The sequence below is a fragment of the Saccopteryx leptura genome, chromosome 5 (assembly GCF_036850995.1).
Source record: "Saccopteryx leptura isolate mSacLep1 chromosome 5, mSacLep1_pri_phased_curated, whole genome shotgun sequence".
Classification (NCBI taxonomy): domain Eukaryota; kingdom Metazoa; phylum Chordata; class Mammalia; order Chiroptera; family Emballonuridae; genus Saccopteryx; species Saccopteryx leptura.
Window position 1 is genome coordinate 177,581,636 of NC_089507.1, and position 20,337 is coordinate 177,601,972.

At 44.3% G+C, this 20,337-nt stretch overlaps 1 protein-coding gene across 3 annotated transcripts in view; it reads left to right on the forward strand.

Annotated features, from left to right (window-relative positions):
- Window positions 1-20,337, forward strand: part of RALGAPA2 (Ral GTPase activating protein catalytic subunit alpha 2) — a 379,248-nt gene that overhangs the window by 15,361 nt on the left and 343,550 nt on the right. The gene's annotated exons all lie outside the window — the stretch shown is intronic.

The window sequence follows — 20,337 nt, forward strand, 5'->3', positions numbered from 1 at the left end:
AATTGAAAAATTAAAAAAATAATTAGCATTTAATCAGTACTTTCCAAGTGCCAAGCACTGTCAGAAGTATGTTTACATGTATTAATTAATTTAATCCCCCGATGAGGGATGATAATATTATTATCCCCATTTTACAGATGAGACAGAGAGGTTAAGAGTCTTGTCCAAGGTTATGCACGCAGCTAGCAAGTGACAGTTAGGATTTGAACTCAGGCAGCTGGCTCCTTATCCATTAACAGTTATTTTTTATCCAACACCAACCACTGCCAGGTATTGTATACAGCCTTGGATAATACCAGAGCTTGCAGGCCATATCTGGAATAAATATTTTTTAAAAATGGAAAATATGATTTCTAGGCCCTGGGTGGGTGGCTCACTGGATAAAGCATTGAGGTTGCAGGTTGGCCCCCTGGTCAGGGCACATAGGAGAAGCAGTCAATGAGTACACAACTGAATGGAACAACTAAGTGGAAAGTGAGTTGATGCTTCTCGTGCTCTCTTTCTCCTTTCTTCTCTCATTTCTCAAATCAGTGGAAACAATTTAAAAATATATGATTTCCAAATAGATGAATCTCAGTCTGTGAGTGAGTAGCAGGCTCCTGTGTCGATTACTTGAGAAATCTCTAAAGTCGTCCTGCCCCAAATACTGTTTCACTAGCCAGAAGTTCCTATCATTAAAGCAGTGATTTTCAACCAGTGTGCTGCAGGAATGTTTAAAACATGCAATACCTGACTGTTTAGTCAGACCCTGACTTTCCCTCCTTAGATTATCAAATAAAAAATGACATCAGGCAACGCAACGATAGCTGTCTGGTGTGAATGAATCAAAATTATACCTATATTTTTTTGGTCGGATCGGGAAAAAACATTTTTGGTGTGCCACAGAATTCTAGTAATTAGATTGAAAAGTGTTGAGATGAAAAGTGTTGAAAATCACTGATTTAAGGTAAGGATTAAGACTGAATTAAGGTCTCTTGAAGGAGCCCTCTAATCTCCCTTGTATATATGCACTCCTTATAACACTCACCCTTGGATCCCAAGGAGAGTAGCTGTAAGAAAGGACTGTTTCTCTGGATAAGAGGGAGAAGAGGTTGGAAAACCTTGACCTGGGGTGGGGAGGGAAAGGGCAACAGAGTAGAGAGCTGTTGGTAAGGACAGGCTTGCCTGAGTTTAGGCAAGTACCCCAGGTATTCTTGAATAGAAACAAAATTGGACAGACACTATTACAAAGTTTTAATTTTGCGAAAACCAAAACTGAGTCACCAGCCCCATAAAAGGACCTGTTATAAGTAGTGGTGAAAATTCTTTCACGGACATCTTTCATAGTGTTTTCAAGACTATTGGAAGAAAGGGGAACTGATGGCATATGTTGCTTCTTTGCTTTAAACTTTTTAAAGGGATTGGCATGTTTTATTTCTGAGGCAAACAGTGTTGACCTCTATTCCATGGATTTTATATCTGACAAAGTGAGGATGTGTTTGTGTTACATAGGCTTGAGATCGGAGAGCTTATGCTGAACTCCTAGAGGGGAAGTAAAATATCACTTAGTGTGTATGTATGTATCATATTGCAGATATTTTAGTTCTGAGTCAATGTTTCCATTTTTCTCTTCTCCTGAAATAAATATGTATATATACAAACATCACCTTTAACTCAAAAAGTAAATAATAAGCTGGAAAAATATTTGAAACTCATTGAAAAGGAAATAGATATGCACTTTAGTGGTTTTCAGCCTTTTATACTTGGGGACTGGTGAAAATAGCATTATTTCAGGGACTGCTAAGGCAGAAATAAGAACCTTGTTAGTATTTTGTGCATTATCTTTTAATTACTATAAATCTATAAAAGGAAAATTCTCTAAAATAAGTAGATGAACAGTAAAAATATTTTTAATAGAATCCAACTGAAATTTCTAGAGAGCAATATTTAATTCAAGTACAGCTAGTGCAAAATCTGCTATTGCTTCTTTGCAAGAATCCTTGGTAACCGAGGCTGCCGTTTTGTTTTCTGAGAGGTGAGGCACTGAACTGAAAGCCATTCAGTTTCTCTGTCTGGTTTTTATTAGTGATGGGGCCGAAAAAGTCGTCTCACACAAGTAGGTAGTAGAAAATATGATTAAAAATATCACAGTTTTGTAAATAAGAGATGGATATGATTCTTCCAGTGATATCTGAAATTGTGACAGTGAGTGCACTTTATGCTTGGATACTAGAGTGATAATCAGAAGATAAGTCTATCAGTTTTTCTTTTTCACATTGATTAATGGAGTAGGAGTTGATAGCTTCTATGAATGGGTTATTGATCCAGAGGTTACCTTTACAGGTATCTTCATTTTCAGAGCAGTAATGTTCAAAGTTTTGAACTAATGCTCTCAAATGTTGACTTATTATTTTAATAGGAATTTCTGGTTGATCTCTGCAGCAATCAAAAAGTCTTAGAAAAGTACAACCATTTCTACATCTTCTTTCTGTATGCGACTTTCTCAAAGATCAAGTTTCTTTTTGAATGCACCCATATTATATCTTTCTTTTCTTTCATTTTTTTTTTGACAGAGACAGAGTCAGAGAGAGGGACAGATAGGGACAGACAGGAAGGGAGAGAGATGAGAAGCATCAATTCTTTGTTGCAGCTTCCTTAGTCTCCTTAGTTGTTCAATGACTGCTTTCTCATATGTGCCTTGACGGGCGGGAGGGGCAACAGCAGAGCAAGTGACCCCTTGCTCAAACCAGTGACCTTGGGCTTAAGCCAGAGACCTTGGGCTTGAAGCCAGCAACCTTTGGGCTCAAGCTAGCAACAATGGGTCATGTCTATGATCCCATGCTCAAGCCAGCGACCCTGCGCTCAAGCTGGTGAGCCTGTGCTCAAGCCTAATGAGCCTGTGCTGAAGCCGGTGACTTCAGGTTTTAGAACCTGGGTCCTCAGCATCCCAGTCCAACGCTCTATCCACTGTGCCAGTGCCTGGTCAAGCCCCATCTTATTTTTTTTATTTTTTTACATTTTCTTTATTCTTTTTTTTAAAATTTTTATTTATTCATTTTAGAGAGGAGAGAGAGAGAGAGAGAGAAGAGGGGAGGAGCAGGAAGCATCAACTCCCATATGTGCCTTGACTAGGCAGGCCCAGGGTTTCGAACTGGCAACCTCAGCATTTCCAGGTTGACGCTTTATCCACTGCGCCACCACAGGTCAGGCCCCATCTTATTTCTAAAGGTAAAAATGTGTTAAACCCCTGAGGAGAAATATTTAGTTTGTTGAAGAAGCTAAATATATCTGCCACATTTGCAAGCTTAGCCATCCATTCTTCATCCAACAAAAGCTCTTCTAACGCAGAGCCTCACTCTTGAAGAAACTGTTTTACTTCTTCTCTTTGCTTGAAAAGGGATGAAAGAACCCTTTCTCTTGAGAGCCACCTCATTTCTGTATAGAGAAGATGGTGGTGTTGAATCCATGCTTTCACATAGTGAACTGTTGTGAACAGTCTGGAGTTCAAAGCTCGACTACAAAGACCATTAGCAGTCTTCACTGCAGTCTTTCATCACTGTGTTCAATTCAGGAGAAAATTTCTTTGCAATTGACTGTTGCTGGTGGATCATCCAGTGTATGGACATTTCTGGATGCAGCTCATCCTTTATTTTCGCTACTTCCCAAGTACTGTCCATTCATGCTCGCAGCACTGTTCATACACACACTGACACACTTTCCCCAGTGTAAGCCCTCCGCTTGAAAGTACTCATTAGGAGCATTAAATATCTCTGAACTAGTGGTCTGACCAGGTAGATCAAGACAACAGAGTAGTTCTTCTCTAAAATATTTATCGTCAATATACCTCACCAAGCAAAGTAGAATAAATAGCATGGTTACTCACGTCATTGGATTCATCAAGCTGAATGGCAAAACATTTCTATTTCTTTACTCCTTTGCAGCTTGTTCTTCAATATCAGTGGCCATACCAGCAGTTCTCTGAATGGTATTGTCTGAAACCGGTATAGCCTCAAGTTTTTGTGCGGCTTGAGGAAGCAAAATTTCCCAAGTGACAACTAAGATAAGGTGCAAAGCTTTACTAATTTTTCACCAACAGCGAACAGTTTTTTTCATTTTTGATATCTGAAGGCGGCTAAACAAGATGCTTGAACAGAGATTTGTCGTTAGTCATCATTTTCTTCATTTGAGTTTTCTTTTTATTTGGTTGTGTAATCTTTCAAAAAAAATCCAGTAGCTCCTAAGTAAGATCGCTATGCTTCAAATGTAAATGACAGGTGGTAAGTTGGGAAGGTTTCATTACATCATTTGATAGAATTTCAGAACACACTACACACGAGGGTTATAGTGGTAGTTCACTATTAGGTGCTTCAGTGAAACCATATTTTTTTTTCTTTTCAAAACTTTTATTGGTTTGGTCTTTAATTTGTCATTAGTTTATACATTTTCTTATACAAAAAGTCAGTGTAATTCAACTCAGTTGTTAGTATCACAACCAAAACAATTGGTTTAATTTATTCAAAATTGGTTGTCTGACTACCATTTTGAATTATCGTCACATTTCTTTTCAACCAGAATGTCATAATATTATAAAATATTACATTAATGTGATAGAAAATGATATTAATATACTAAAAATTAATATAACTAGCGATATAGGAAACTAATAATAGTCAAGATGTGGGCATGCTCATGAGAATTGCTCATCTGAATATGTTTCCCAATGGAGAAAATTTTTTTTATTGAAGTCAGTTTTTCATAATGTAAAATTAAAAACAAACAAGTCTGTGGAATTTAGTATATTTACAATGTCATGTGGTTCCAACACCTCTACTCAGTTCCAAAACATTTTCATTACCCAATAGAAAACTCACCGTGGGCTGTAAGTCCTTTTCCGCTCCTCCTTTCAGCCCCAGGCAGCCACCTGTGTGTGCCTGTGTTTAACCAGTCTGCTCTTTTATATTGCTCCAGCAGAATGGTAGTATATGTTGAGCATATTTGTACTAGTCAGGACTCCTGGTTGCAAATGGCAGGAGTCTAGCTCAAACTAACTTAAAAAGAAGGGATTTAATGATACGAGTAACTGGTCTAGGGGAACATTTGGCTTTAGGTTTGGCTGTTGAAGGGGATGTAAATGGTGTTTAGGACATGCACCCAATCTTTCTTTTTCCACCTCCCCCCTTGGTTTGTAAATACTCCTCTCTACTCTTGGTTCTCTGTTTGTCTCTTGCTTTTACTTGATTCTCACGCTGATTCTGCCAAGTGCAGGTGAGGCGGTCCCTGAACTCTTGAGATGAGAATGTCTCTTCCCCGAGCTCTCACTCCAGTTCCTGAGACTATGCTCATTGTCTCCACGTGGGTCATGTGTCTCTTCCTTTGCCAATCACTGAGTGAGGGAGATGGGGTTCCCTGGCCAGTCTGGATCACTTGTCCTGTACCTACTGAAACTCACGCTGGCTCATATATTTCTGAGACAGTCATTCTGGAAAGGCATCTGGCACGTTCCCACACAGAGCAGCATTGCTTATAGCCCACCTGTGCCCGTGTACACTACAATGTAGAGTTTGCTTACTTTTGTATTAATCCTAGATCATTGAGAAAACCTTAAATGACAATCTTGAAGTTTTGCTTAAGACTATGGGAGTTATATTTGAGAATTTATGTAATTTGAGGGAAGTAAATGTTACCCTTTTAATAAATGGATTGACAACACTTTGAATTTGTTTAGGTTAGAGTTAGACCATATACATTGTTTTTAAGTCATTGCACAGATAGTTACTGAGTACTTCTTATGTACCCAGTGAAGCCTAGCTTTATGAGATTTTTATTAGGGAAATGGACAATAAACAAAAAATATATAATTTCATTCAGGTAATGTTTATAGAAAAAAGCTTCATGAGAGTGTGAGTTGCTAATATAGATTAGCAGGCTCAGGGAGAGCCTCTCTGGAGAGGGTTTACAGCCAGCATCTGGGCCAAGCAGGAGCAGTTTGTGGTTATATAGTGTTCCAGACAGCGAGGACAGTAGGTACAAAGGTTCTGAGTCATAGTAGACTCTGAAATCTCACGGAAGTCATTAGAGTGGAAGGAGTGGGGGCTAGGGAGAGGAGCAGGGCTGAGAAAGGGGAGGTGAGGGTAGTGCCAGGTGAGGTTGTAGATCTCAGTGAGATGGGGAGCCTTGGGGGGCTAAGCAGCGGAGCGACTGATCGACCTTTAAGTCTGATCTTTGTAAAGAAAGCTTTTTTGGCTTACTTTATAAGAAGTCAGATCCTTTGCCCAAAAACTGTACAGTGACTGGAGACAGAAAAGAGAAGAGGAAAGAGAAAGCAGGGGTGCTGGGAGGAGGGCGGGGTGAGGGTGTGGCAGCTGTGGTAGGCCCAGGATTGGAGGGACATGTTGAGCGTGTACTGGAGGAGAGTCTGTATTTGCAGCTGATGGTGCGAGTTTAAGCAGACAGGAAAGTGGACTTAATGTGTGCTAAGGCGGTCAGGTCTTCTTGTACAGGAATGTTACCGTGATTGGAAATTTCATCACATTTTTTTCAGAGGTGTGTCACTGCCTAACAGAGTTTCCTTTTCTGTTTTTGGTACAGGCTGTTGAATGGCTGGACAGAGACAGTTTCCTCCTGCCTGGCTCTATGGTTTTACCACACTTTCCAGTAAATGATGGTTAGAAGCACATAGCTTTCCCTAAAGACAGCAAAAGTCCTGTATAGCTAGATCATTATCAGGCAGTATGTACAATGTAGATGTTATTAAAGAGGAACTTCAGTTACAATGTTTGACAGATGAAATTTAGATTATTTGCTGTTTTTTTAATGTTTATTTTATTGATTTTAGAGAGAGAGGAAGGGGGAGAGAGGAAGAGAGAGGGAGAGAGAATGAGGAACATCAATCTGTCACTGTATGTGTCCTGACCAAGAATTGAACCTGCAACCTCTGTGCTTTGGGATGATGCTCAAACCATCTGAGGTATCCGGCCAGAGTTTATTTGCTCTTTTGAGTGCATTTTAGTCTTGGTAAAGATGCTATTTTATATATTGTTTAGATCTTGGATGTTCTTCAAAGTTGAAAAGAGAAGTTTGGAAAAAGTTATGGCCTGTGTCATGTCTAATGAGTTGTTTTCTTTTTTGTGATAAATAGTCAGGCTTCGAAAAATAATACTTTCTATAATACTCCAGAAGCTTTTTTTTTTTTTACAAAAAACAACAACAACAACAACAACAAAAAACCACAATGAAAAATAGCTTTTTCATTTTTTGTGGTCACAGAATTTTACTTTTAAAAACATTGGACTACTACAAATAAGCAAAAAATAATTGAAGTATGAAAAAGCTCTTCAACTTCTGCAATCTCCAGGACTCACTGTTAGGCTTTTGGTGAACAAGCTTTCTGTGCCTGCTCGCGTCTGCTCGCACAGCCTTCTCGTTCTTGTGCTGCGCTCTCTCCTCTGTTGGGTGTGCACACGTAAACATAGCTTCATACGAATAGTCATTACACATGGTCTAACACTACGCTATTGACTCTACATGCCTTGGACATTTTCCATGTCAGTAATTGAAGACTAACATAATACTCAAATGGGTGTATCATATTTCATTGGACTCATATAACAAATTATTCACCACCATTCTTAATGCGTCTCAGACCTTCCCAAGCCTGTGCAGACTGGGGCCTGGGAGTGAGGAGAGTGGCTGCCCAGCAACTGGAGGAGCCTTTGGTTTCCTGTGTAAGGGATACAGCAGATGTGATAGTGTGTGTGGCTGCGGGCAGGGCAGGGGACAGTGTGATGATTTTCTGAAGGTGAAGAGAGACCTTTGGAGGAGGCCATTTTAGTGCTTTCTGAGTTAATTTTACAGAAAGGCCACCCTTTTAACCTGTTCAGGAGGAAGGTCATTTTATTTGCAAGCTGGCTCTGGTGTCCTAAATAAACCAATGTTGGGTTCTGTTTTGGATTTTGTAACTATTTAGGTCTGTGACTTCTACCAGATCTCTCTTATGTACTTAAAAATAATATATTTCCAAGTATGCATCCCTGAACCTCCTTGGTCACTTGCTTTTTGTTTTGTTTTGTTTTTTTATTCAGTGAGAGGAGGGGAGGCAGACACAGACTTCTACATGTGCCCCAACTGGGGTCCACCTGGCAAGCTTAATAGGGGGCAGTGCTCTGCACACCTGGGGTGTTGCTGTGTTGCTCGATTGCTCAGCAACCAAGCTCTTCTTAGTGTCTTAGGCAGAGGCCATGGAGCCATCCTCAGTGCGTGGAGCCAACTCACTCCAATCAAGCCTTGGCTCTTGAAGGTGAGGGAAAGGGAGGGGAGGGGAGGGGAGGGGAGAGAGAAAGAGAAGTGAGAGGAGAAGGGGTAGAGAAGCAGATGGAGAAGCTTCTCCTTTGTGCTCTGACTGGGCATTGAACCTGGCACTTCCACATGCCGGGCTGATGCTCTACCACTGAGCCAACCGGCCAGGGCCTCCTTGATCACTTCCTGTTGGTGTTAGGCTTTCTTAGGTGGGCAGGGTGGGAGCCTGACCACCTAGATTGGAGTCCTGGCTATGGCCGGACATCTCTGACCCTCCACTGGCGATAAGAAGTGTGTCTGCTTGCTAGGGCTCGGGAGTTTACTTAAGTTAATGTATACAAAGCTCTTTTTGTAAGCTGTTACTATAATAATTAAAGGTAATTATTTGACATAAATAAGATGGCTCTACTGTCAGCACCACTCTTCTTCCTTAGTTCTTGGAAATGGAGGTTTAGAAGTCACTGTTTAGCTCCTGCTTTATTTGTCTCTGACTCTTCCCTACTGAGAGGTTTTGACTGTAATATGGGTTAGCCCTAATTTAGATCAAGAAAAGTAGAAGGCATACCTGGTGGTGGTGGCGCAGTGGCTAGAGCGTTGACCAGGGATGCTGAGGTCCCAGGTTCGAAACCCCGAGGTCGCCAGCTTGAGTACAGGCTCATCTGGCTTGAATGCAGGGTCATTGGCTTGAGCGTGGGATCATCCAGATCAGGGTCCTCCAGAGCAGGGGTATCCTTCGATTTTTAAGTGAAGAAGGAATATTAGAGGGAGAGCAAGAATCACAGAAAGTGGGTTGTGACTTGAGTGCAATAAAGGCCTGGACATAGGGGATCTTGGACCACTTTTTGTTTCACTAACAGGAATTATTAAGGTCAGTCAGGATGTTAACATCAAAAGTGCCGTTTTCAGGCCACTTGGATGAATTGTCCAGTTCATACTGAGGCCAAGTGGTGTTGCAGTAAAAATAAGGCGCTTTGGCCTGAGATCCTGGCCTAAATGCAGGTTCCGGAGGTTTTTAAGATACAGCCTAGAGGCGTTGTCTTCTTGGCGATGGCTGACTGAGAGTTTCTCGTGTGTGGTGGTTGAGCATCTAGCTGTCCACAAGGAAGGAACAGACCGTTCTGGACGGTGGAATGAGCGTTCGGACAAGGCAGGCGTCCCTGCTGTCTAGGCCCAATGCAAATGGGAGCTGGCTGCTTTCCAGGTATCCCTGTACGGCAGTCCAGCCAAGGCAGGTGCTTGGAAGCCCTCCTGACCAACGCTGGATTTTCGGAACCATCGTGGACAGTGGAATGAGAGATGCAGGAGAGGTTGGAAAGTTCTCACATAGAGACGCTAGATGTGATTGTTGTCTAATGGGGATGGGGCGAGGCAAAACGAGAGAATGGTATTTGGTCCCAGTGTCCGGTTTTTTGTTCGTCCCCATGAGTTTCCCTTTGTGGCTGGTTCAGGAGGTGCTGCCAAAGGGTGTGTGGGGGCACTAGTCCCGCAACTCCACAGGCAGGGAGGCAGGATCGGGGTAAACCTGAGACGGGGGTTCCTTAAGCATGGGATGGGGGTAGGCCTGGTTGCAAACCTCACCCTTCCCGGGTCAGGGTTAGATCCCCACTAGTCTCTGGCATACACATCTTCTGAGTTTCGGCACCAGAATGAAAGGCGGAAACCATGCGCTGAACCAAAAACATGAGGCTAGTGTGTTCCAAAAGGAAAATTTATTTTAAAAACGCCTGGGTGCAGGCGGGCTGAGCCCAGCAAAGGGTGTCAGTCCTGAGGGAGGGATGGGGCAGGGGTTATATGGATCTGTCAAAGAGCCACAGGCAAAGGCGGCTGCAAGATCACTTCTTCTGTTTGTGGTAGGAGTGGCGCCAGAGTTCCTCATTATTGTCTGCACCCCAATCCAGTTGTGCCTTATCAGCATCCAGCTGCAATGGAGGCCTGCGCCTGATTACTGACTAAGCAAGTCCTCTTCCTCCTTCAGGCCTGCATTGTTCTTAAGAAAGATAGTGGCTGAGTAGCCATTTCACCTATTACAGAGTCCCAATCTCTTTTCCTTCTGTAGGGCCAGGCTAGTGGCTTGGGCCAGAGGTGCACTTGTCAGCTGTTGGCTCTGAAGAGGACTGAAAATTGGGTTAACAGTGTGGAGCTCCTTCAAGTGTAGGTGGGGTAAACCAATTGGCCTGGATGCTTAGGTGGGTGTGTGGGCTGTCCTTTCACATCTATTTAATATTTAAAGCAACAGTTTAAAGCTAGCACATAGTCTGTGCTCATAAATACTTTAAATGGAATCAAGGTTAAAACTGAGACTGGGGTTTTGAGTAAATATGGTGGAAAGGGAAGGGAGAGGCTTGAGGGACAATGAAAGAGCAGATTAAAAAATGGACGGTGGAAACCAGATTAGGGAAAATAAAGTGAAGACTTGAAGGGGATAATAAATAGTGACGAGATGGTGGGATCATTGGGTTCATGGACCCAGTAGGGTTGAAGAGTTGTTGGAATTAGGTTCCCAGAAGGAGTGAGCAGGAAAGATAAGAAATGGCAGGTGGCAGTGTTGCAGGAAGTGACCCCATGGAGGATAGACACTCAGATAACTCAATCAATAAAGGAAGGAGAATTTACTAAAGCCAGTGGAGCACGTGGGGTTTGTAGCTCCGAAACACAGTCTCCTTGAAGTTGACTTTCTTACAGGTTCTATACCTTTACAGCAGGGGTCCCCAAACTTTTTACACAGGGGGCCAGTTCACTGTCCCTCAGACTGTTGGAGGGCCGGACTATAAAAAAAACTATGAACAAATCCCTATGCACACTGCACATATCTTATTTTAAAGTAAAAAAAACAAAACAGGAACAAATACAATATTTAAAATAAAGAACAAGTAAATTTAAATCAACAAAATGACCAGTATTTCAGTGGGAACTATGCTCCTCTCACTGACCACCAATGAAAGAAGTGCTCCTTCTGGAAGTGCAGCGGGGGCCGGATAAATGGCCTTAGGGGGCCACATGTGGCCCGCGGGCCGTAGTTTGGGGACCCCTGCTTTACAGTATCTGAGCAATGGGCATGTGATCTCTTTGTTTAAGGTTTCCCAGGACTCAAGGATAGGGGAGGGAAAGCTTCGGTGGGGTCAGCAAGGGGGAAGGGGTTTCCAGATCACTGGTCATAGTTACATACAGATCCTGCTGTTCTTGTTTTATATTGTAACTATGAGATATAGATAATTTATCACTGGCTGACTCAATTACCCCAGCTGACTCCTTTCCCTTGTATTTTTGTTTCTTCTTTCTCAGGGAAGAGGGGGCCTGCCCCTCCTTCCTCAGCAGGAGAGTGGATTGAAACAGATGTTGGAGGTAGGGAGGTTGTAAGTAATGACTGGGTCTAGTATATATATGACTGTGGGGACGAGAGATATAGCTGGGGTGGAGGACAGCCTCATTAGAGATAAGGAGGTCAGACAGCATCTGTTGAAATCAGTGCTAGTTATGGAGAATAAGACAGTGAGCCAGGCACTGACATTTTCAGGAGAGCATGCTGGTGTGAGTGACAGACTGTGTGCTGCTTGGGTTGGCGGGGCTAGTTGGTAGACTGATAATGTAAGCAGCACAGAAATATTTTGTATGTTTAAAGGGAGGCTCCAAAACAGTCTGGATGTTGCAGTGTGTGGGCAGGGAGCACACGGACCTCATCTTAGGCATGCAGTATGCGGTGTAGGAAGAAATGAAAGACTTATCAGACAGTCTGCAGAGAAACAGTGTCTCCTCAGAGGACTACCAGGTGTCAGGTAGAGCCAGAAGGGAGAAGGGAACCTTTGGAGATACGATGGCAGAGAGGGGATATGGTGAGCTTAAGTTTATAGGGAGGGGAGGGTTGTGGTTAGGAAACTGGGGTGAGATTAGGTGATGCAGAGCTGCATGGAGTGACAGGTGAGGGTCACATGGGAAGCTTGGATTCCAAGGAGATGGATGGACACCAGAGTTCATGGCCTGAGAGGACTTTGCTGCCCAGAAAGTGGCCCATGATCACTTCTAATTGTTGTTTCCTTACTGAGTCTGATCTCTTAGGCAGCTTGTGGTGGGGAGGAAAAAAGGAGGGGCTGGTGCCTTGCAAGGAGCAAGGAGAGGACCTCGTATCACTTGCATGGGTGGGATGGGGTGGAGTGTTATCTTCAGTATATTACTACTGAACTTCGGGATGACCCTAGGAGTGACTCCTTGTCAGATATGTCCACACCTATGAGTGGATATGGATTGAAAACATCGCACCAGAGTTTTTCTGAAATTTAATTCTCCATGGCATTAGAAATTTTGTGACAGAGACAGAGAGAGGGACAGATAGGGACAGACAGACAGAAAGGATGAGAAGCATCAATTCTTTGTTGTGGCACCTTAGTTGTTCATTGATTGCTTTCTCATATGTGCCTTGACCCGGGGGCTACAGCAGAGCGAGTGACCCCTTGCTCAAGCCAGCAACCTCGGGCTCAAGCTGATGAGCGTTGCTCAAACCAGATGAGCCGACGCTCAAGCTAGTGAGCTCAGGGTTTTGAACCTGGGTCCTCCATGTCCTGTCTGACACTATCTACTGTGCCACCACCTGGTCAGGCAGAAAAAGTGATCTTATAGAATGAACTTTCATCTTTTAGTTCTTAAAGCTTTGCAGATATTCTATGAACGTTGCCTGGTGGGGGATGTCAGGCAGTTTTCTTACCTGCTAGCTGACTTCGGGGTGTGAGGCCACCTCCCGATTCTCCGTTTTCCCGAGTCTCCCCCCAGCCCCCCACAGCGCTACATTGTTGCTCAGATATCTTTCAGAGCCCTGGTACTCCAGGGCTGGAGCCTGTCAGCTGCTGTGGGAGTTTGTATTTCCATCCACAGGAAGATTTAGTATTTGCATATAATTAGTATTGGAAACATTTTTAGGTCTGTAGATAGATGCATTTTTCAGAAGTGAATTTCTCTTTAATAATGATGATAAAAGTGGTGTTTTATCTTTGAAGCACAGTCAGCATACCTGCTGTCTTATGACCTTATTACTTGCTGAGTCTTGAAAGGGCTTCATTGTGTTGACTTGACCTCTTCACCAGGTAAGCTGCAGGTCCTGTATCTGCCCTTGGCACAATTCTGCATACACAGGAGGTTCTGGAACCTACTGGCTGATATCGGGAGAAGGAGTCCCTGCCTGTGCTCTGCTTAGTACGCATCGCTGTTGACAGAAGGTTGACATCAACGGTCAGCCTCTGCTATTCGGAGCCCTTTTTGCCCACTTTGCCTTCTTTAAGGGCGGGGACTGTGTGTTATACTTGGGGTTACCTCATCCCGGGCTTGCTGGCCCTCATGGCCAGTGAAGCTGCTTGGTGATAAATTTCTTCTTCCCACCAACATTTCCACAATAATATTGTACAATCATCTCTCCCAAACCTCACAATTTACATAATCCTATGGCAATGAGCATCCATCTGTTTTCCTCCCTTGCAGGTCTGCATTGGCTAGGGTGATTCTGCCCCTGGCTGCGGGTTGCCTGGGATTGGCTTCATTGTGGGTTGGGCACTGACGTGCTCCATGAGTTTCCTCAGTTACTTTGGGCCAGAGACTGACTACCTGAGGCCCTCCAGCCACTTCTGGGTCCTATTTCTGATGACCAGTGGCCATAGCAAGTCAGGATATTCAGCCCCAGATCAGTGTGGGTGGATGGAGGGGCAAAAGGTGATGTTCTGAGGAACTACTGCAACAGGGAAAGAGGGCGGTATCTAGGTCATTGTTAAAAGGTGAGATCACCAGAAGCATATTAGCCTTTAAGTAATAGTACATTACTAATAACACTCATGCTTGGCAGTGTTTCTGTCTTGTGTCTGATTAGTTGACTTCCTTTGGTCTCACTGTTTCTAAATGATGTTTTATTAAGTTCACAAGTTCACCTTGATTTTTTTCACTTGTCCCTTTTCCCTGTCACCAGCCTGTGATCTTGAGCATCATCTTGGTGCTCTTATCTAGGGAATTTGAGTAAAATAGTAAATAATGTCTTCATCTACACATAGACGGTTAGGCAGGGCTGGGTTGACTCTCACTCAGGTAGGGTGAGGAATAGGGGGATGAGAGGGTTGGGGGGGTCATTCTCTACTAGGGAGGGGCCGAAATGAGCTGCTTCTTCTCCACAGAGTCCACTGGGGCTCTCGAGTGGGATAAGGAAATTTTCTCCATCACTTGATGCTTCTCGGGTCTGCTGAAGCAGGTTTTGTGAGACTGTTATGATTCTCCCAATTAAAAAGTAGCAGAATAGTTACTGAAAAGGGTTATACAGTGATACCTCGGTTCTTGAACATAATTCGTTCCGGGAGAACGGTCGAGAACCAAATTGTTCGAGAACCGAAACAATGAAACCCATAGGAAATAATGGAAATTGGATTAATTTGTTCCAAGCCCCAAAAATATACCTATTTACTGGTGCTTTCTCACAAATAACGACTTCATTGATGCTGTCACCTGCTAACTCTTTTTCTTTAATGAAAATAAGAAGCAGCTTCTCCATTTCCTCCATTATCTGAGGCCTTTGCTTTGTTAACAATGTAACACCTTTGGCAACATTGGCAGCCTTTATAACAGCTTTATTCTTAAGGAAAGTTGAGATAGTAGATCTTGGCATGCCATACTCAGCAGACAGATCTGAAACACGTGTGCCCTGTTCATATTTGGCAATGATTTCTTTTTTCAGCTCAATCGTTGTTCTCACAGCTTTCCGCTTACCTTTGTCTGCATTACCACTTCTGGCTTTCTTTGGACCCATGTCTAAGGGTTAAATTCAGTGTACAAAGCGTGCACAAAGCGTGAGTCTCTCCACAAAGCGTGAGTCTCACCACAAAGCGTGACTCTCTCCACAAAAACGTGATTCTCTCTCTCCACAAAGCGTGACAAAGCGTGACTCACACTGATGACGCAGGCAAGGCGCGCTCGGCCGAATGAACGCCATTCGGCTCAACTCGGCTAATCTCGGACGTTCGAGTTCCAAATATTTGTTCGGATTCCAAGACAAAATTTTCTCGAATTTCCTGGTCGAATACCGATTTGGTCGAAAGTCAAGGCGTTCGAGAACCGAGGTATCACTGTATATGGAAGGAAATGGAGGGATAATCCCACTGGTTTCATAGGTGTGTTTATTGGTAGTGCTTTCTACTCTGTTGGGATTAAGGGCCATTTAATAAGGGATGGTCTCATTAAGTATATGAGTTTCATGAATCATTGAGTTTTATGGCTTTATAGGTGGGTTATTTCTACCTAGTGAGATGGCCTTGGCCAGGAGCCAGGTAACTGTAAAAGAACAAGCATTTATATAATGCTGACTGACACTCCTACAGCACTTTGCATATGCTTATTTTATCATCACCACAGTCTTGTGAGGTATAAACAACTGTTAGCCCCATTTTTCAAATGAGGAAATTGAGGGTGTTTAATACAGGGTGTTTAAGTAACTTGCCCAAGGTCCTGTGGCTTCTGAGCTTGAACATAGGGAGTCTTGCTATTGCCTTTCAGCTATATGTGGAGAACTAATTGTCAACAAGAGGTTTTGCTGGACAAAGGTGTGGGACAGGGTAGATTTTGGTGTAGAATAGAGATTATTTTTGAGATATAATGGGAAAATAATAGAAGTAGTTTATTGGTTGTTGTTTAGTGGTGAAGAAGAATGAGAAACTAAAGGAAATTTCTTTTTTTTTTTTTTTTTTCATTTTTCTGAAGCTGGAAACGGGAAGAGACAGTCAGACAGACTCCCGCATGCGCCCGACCGGGATCCACCCGGCATGCCCACCATGGGGCGACGCTCTGCCCACCAGGGGGCGATGCTCTGCCCATCCTGGGCGTCGCCATATTGCGACCAGAGCCACTCTAGCGCCTGGGGCAGAGGCCACAGAGCCATCCCCAGCGCCCGGGCCATCTTTGCTCCAATGGAGCCTTGGCTGCGGGAGGGGAAGAGAGAGACAGAGAGGAAAGTGCGGCGGAGGGATGGAGAAGCAAATGGGCGCTTCTCCTGTGTGCCCTGGCCGGGAATCGAACCCGGGTCCTCCGCACGCTAGGCCGACGCTCTACCGCTGAGCCAACCGGCCAGGGCCGGAAATTTCTTTAAAAATTCAGGAACGACCTCTAGCTCTATAAAGTTATCTGCTGGTTACTTCTCTGGTTAGTATGAATTTACGTCTCTGAGTTTTATGATTAAGCAGTTCTCACTTTGTAAATAAACTGAGAACATTACAGATGTTGTGCTCTTTTGCTGGGCGTTGAATTACTTTGGAGGATCTACCATATCTTTGCTCCATAAGACACCCCCCCCAAAAGACGCACTCCCCCCCCCCCAAAAAAAAAGTGGAGAGGAAAATGCCTGTGCGTCTTATGGAGTGAAAAATATGGTATTTTATTAAATATTTTAACACACCATTTGGTTCAGAATATTTTTTTCCTTTTTTTCCACCTTAAAACCCTGGGTTTGTCTTATGGTCAGGTATGTCTTATGGAGTGAAAACTATGGTAATTGTTTTGTTAGGTGAGCATTGTAAGCCCACCCATCCATATATCATTTGCAAGAAAGATAGAGACTGACTGAGGAAGGAAGTGGCTGTTGTAAGGTATTTTCTGCTGAGGAAGAAAGAAGGGCGTAGCCACCAAGTGTGGACAAGCAAAAGCTTTATTTAGAGCGCATCCCCAGCGAGGTTCACTGGTCCATAAGGCAGGAGCAGGGAAGTCACACAGATTCCCTTGCCTGGGGGTAATTTATAGCGTAGGCAAGGTGGTGGTGGGTTGATATGTTGTGGTGAAATTTCATTGGCTGACAGATTTTTTCAAAATGCTCCTGGGCTGTTTCTTTTGGTGGTCATGGGTGTGGGTGATTTCGGCCAAAGTCTTCGGACCTGGTTCTCCATGTGACCTTCCCCCATTGCCAACCGACCTCACAGCTGTTACCTGGACTTTTGGCTTCATGAGAGCATCTCAGTCTATACGAGGGTTCTTCAACCTTAATGAGGCTCTTCTTTGTTCAGGTTGCTGATATTTGATTGTCTCTGAGGGACCAAGGGAGGCCAGGGAAGGTAGGGGAGCTGTTGATTGTCTAGTAATCGTTCTGTGCCATCTTGTTGCACCAGCGCACCCACACCTTCAGAAGCAGCCTGTACCGTACAGTGATAGGAGAGTGACCGCAGCTTGTACACCAGTGTCCTCAGCCAGGGAAATGGCTTGCATTCTGTGTCTGAGGCCCTGTGATGGTGAGCAGTCAGACATCCGGCCACTGCAGAGCCTATGAAGGAGAAGGCAGGTGATAGGAAAAATATGAAGAGGGACACATGGGGACACCAGTTTTGAAGGATGCAAAGGAGTGAGTGTATGAAGGTCTAGGGGTTGGGGCAATACATGCTAAATGCTCCTCAAGTGTGGAACACATTTGCGAAGTTTGGGGAATGGAAAAACGTCACAGTGGCTAGCCGTGAAGGAGAGGGGTGGGAAAGGAAGTTAATGTTGAGTGGAGGAAATCATGCAGGACCTTACAGGCCACGGTCAAGAATTGGGATTTTATTTTAAGTACTGCTGGAGGCCATTGAATTTTTTTTTAGTAAAATAATTGTTTGATTCATTTTCGTTATGAAATTTCCCTGTTGACTGCAGTGCAGAGACGGCAGCGGGCGTGGTTGCAGCCTGGGAGAGGATCCACGGTGATGGTTGCCAGGCAGGGCTGTGGAGGGTGAGAAGAGGCCCCGGGCTGGCGCGTGTTTGAGGTGGAGTGGTGAACACACTGGACAGGATGCTGTGAGGGGCTGGGGAGAACCCAGGACGATGCTTAAGTTCTGGCTCGGGCAGCGGCTGGGTGGTGGTGCCTGAGGGGAAATCAGGACTTCCCTGTAGACTTAATCTGTTGAGATGCCTTGTCAGCCCTCATCTGGGGACAGGCTGTGGGGTGGAGCTAGAGAGTTAAGGAGGTGTGGTGGGTGGGGGTCAGGGCTGCAGGTAGAAGTCAGGAGTCCTCAGCAGGGGGATAAATTTCTTTCTTGATAGACCCAAGGATGTGAAGGAAGGCTAGGCCATTTTTTTTTTCTCTGTAAGCATATAATTCAATTGATGTACAAACTGTGATTGTTAGCCCATTATTGTGTGTTATAGGTTGTTTCTGTTATTCAGTTGATTCAAGAAATACTGAACTAAATATTGTGGTGGCCACAGGGGATAGATAGAATGATGCATGAGGTAGGCTGGGAGTTCTGTGTGGGTAGGGAGTACTTCTAACAGAGAACACAGATCATTCTATCAGAAAGTAAGTATGGCCCTGGCCGGTTGGCTCAGCGGTAGAGCGTCGGCCTAGCGTGCGGAGGACCCTGGTTCGATTCCCGGCCAGGGCACACAGGAGAAGCGCCCATTTGCTTCTCCACCCCTCCGCCGTGCTTTCCCTCTCTGTCTCTCTCTTCCCCTCCCGCAGCCGAGGCTCCATTGGAGCAAAGATGGCCCGGGCGCTGGGGATGGCTCTGTGGCCTCTGCCCCAGGCGCTAGAGTGGCTCTGGTCGCAACATGGCGACGCCCAGGATGGGCAGAGCATCGTCCCCTGGTGGGCAGAGCGTTGCCCCTGGTGGGCGTGCCGGGTGGATCCCGGTCGGGCGCATGCGGGAGTCTGTCTGACTGTCTCTCCCTGTTTCCAGCTTCAGAAAAATTAAAAAAAAAAAAAAAAAAAAAAGAAAGTAAGTATGACATGTTCGTGATAGGGGAAAGAAGTGAGTGATGGGGCACTTAGCAGAGGCATTGAGTGCTTTAGAGGGAGCAGATAGTGGTGGATGGGATAGCAGCTAGTATTGGAGTGAAAATGAACTAAACCTTTATTGGAACGGGCACATGCTATGGAAGAATACTCAAAGATTCCTTGGCAAGCTTGTATAGCTCGTAAGAATGATAATATTCATGCCCTGGCCGGTTGGCTTAGTGGTAGAGCATCGCCCCAGCGTGTGGATGTCCTGGGTTCAATTCTCGGCCAGAGCACACAGGAGAAGCACCCACCTGCTTCTCCACCCTTCCCCCTCTCCTTTCTCTCTATCTCTCTCTTCCCCTCCCACAGCCAAGGCTCCATTGGAGCAAAGTTGGCCCAGATGCTGAGGATGGCTCCATGGCCTCTGCCTTAGCGCTAGAATGGCTCCGATTGCAACAGAGCAATGCCCCAGATGGGCGGAGCATCGCCCCCTTTTGGGCATGCCAGGTGGATCCTGGTCAGGCGCATGTAGGAGTCTGTCTCTCTGCCTTCCCACTTCTCACTTCAGAAAAATACAAAAAAAAAAAAAAAAAAAAGATTGATAATATTCATGTGATTTCTGACACTGGTGTCATTGTTACCTGCTTCCAAATAGATTAATCTGTTAGTTACTAGGAACTTTCATTGCTCTGTGTTCAGTTTTATTTGGGGATAGGAAATAGAATGTGAAGTTGGCAGCTCATAGGAATTTAAAAACACCTTATATGCATTATTTCAGAGAACCTTTATTGCATGAAAGGCTCTATATAGTAATGAAAGGAAAACAATTCTTTTAGATTTATTAGATTCAAGTTAGCACTAGTTTTACCTTTATAGAATTTAAACATAGTAATGATGTGTTCACAAATATTCAATTTTAGGACCCAAGAGCAATTGGTGCCATTCTGTTATAGATTGAATAGCAAGACGTTTCTCTTCCCTTTGCGTAATTCTTGTGTAATTTTTATGCAAGTTGTTTTTCATTTTTCTAAGGTTACTAGTGTATTCTTCCAAAGAGCTAACACCTTGTTCAGGACCCTGTTGTAAATGGCACAAATGTACAAAGGCATGTTGACAGTGGATAACTTCTCTTGTGAGGGATGATTGGGCCTCTGTTAGAAGTGGCTGTGTTGCTGGCCTGGCCCCAGCTAGGGGCTAAGTTCCCAGTCAGCTGGTGCAATAGGGAGAGAATCACTACTCAAGGAAACTCTAGGAACACATGGAGGGTGTCAGCACACCCAAACAGGAATGGGACAGGTCCCAGAACTGGAGGGATGGTGTCGACCAGTGGCCCAGATGGAAGTGTGGGAGTGTGGTGATTAGCTCACCTGCTA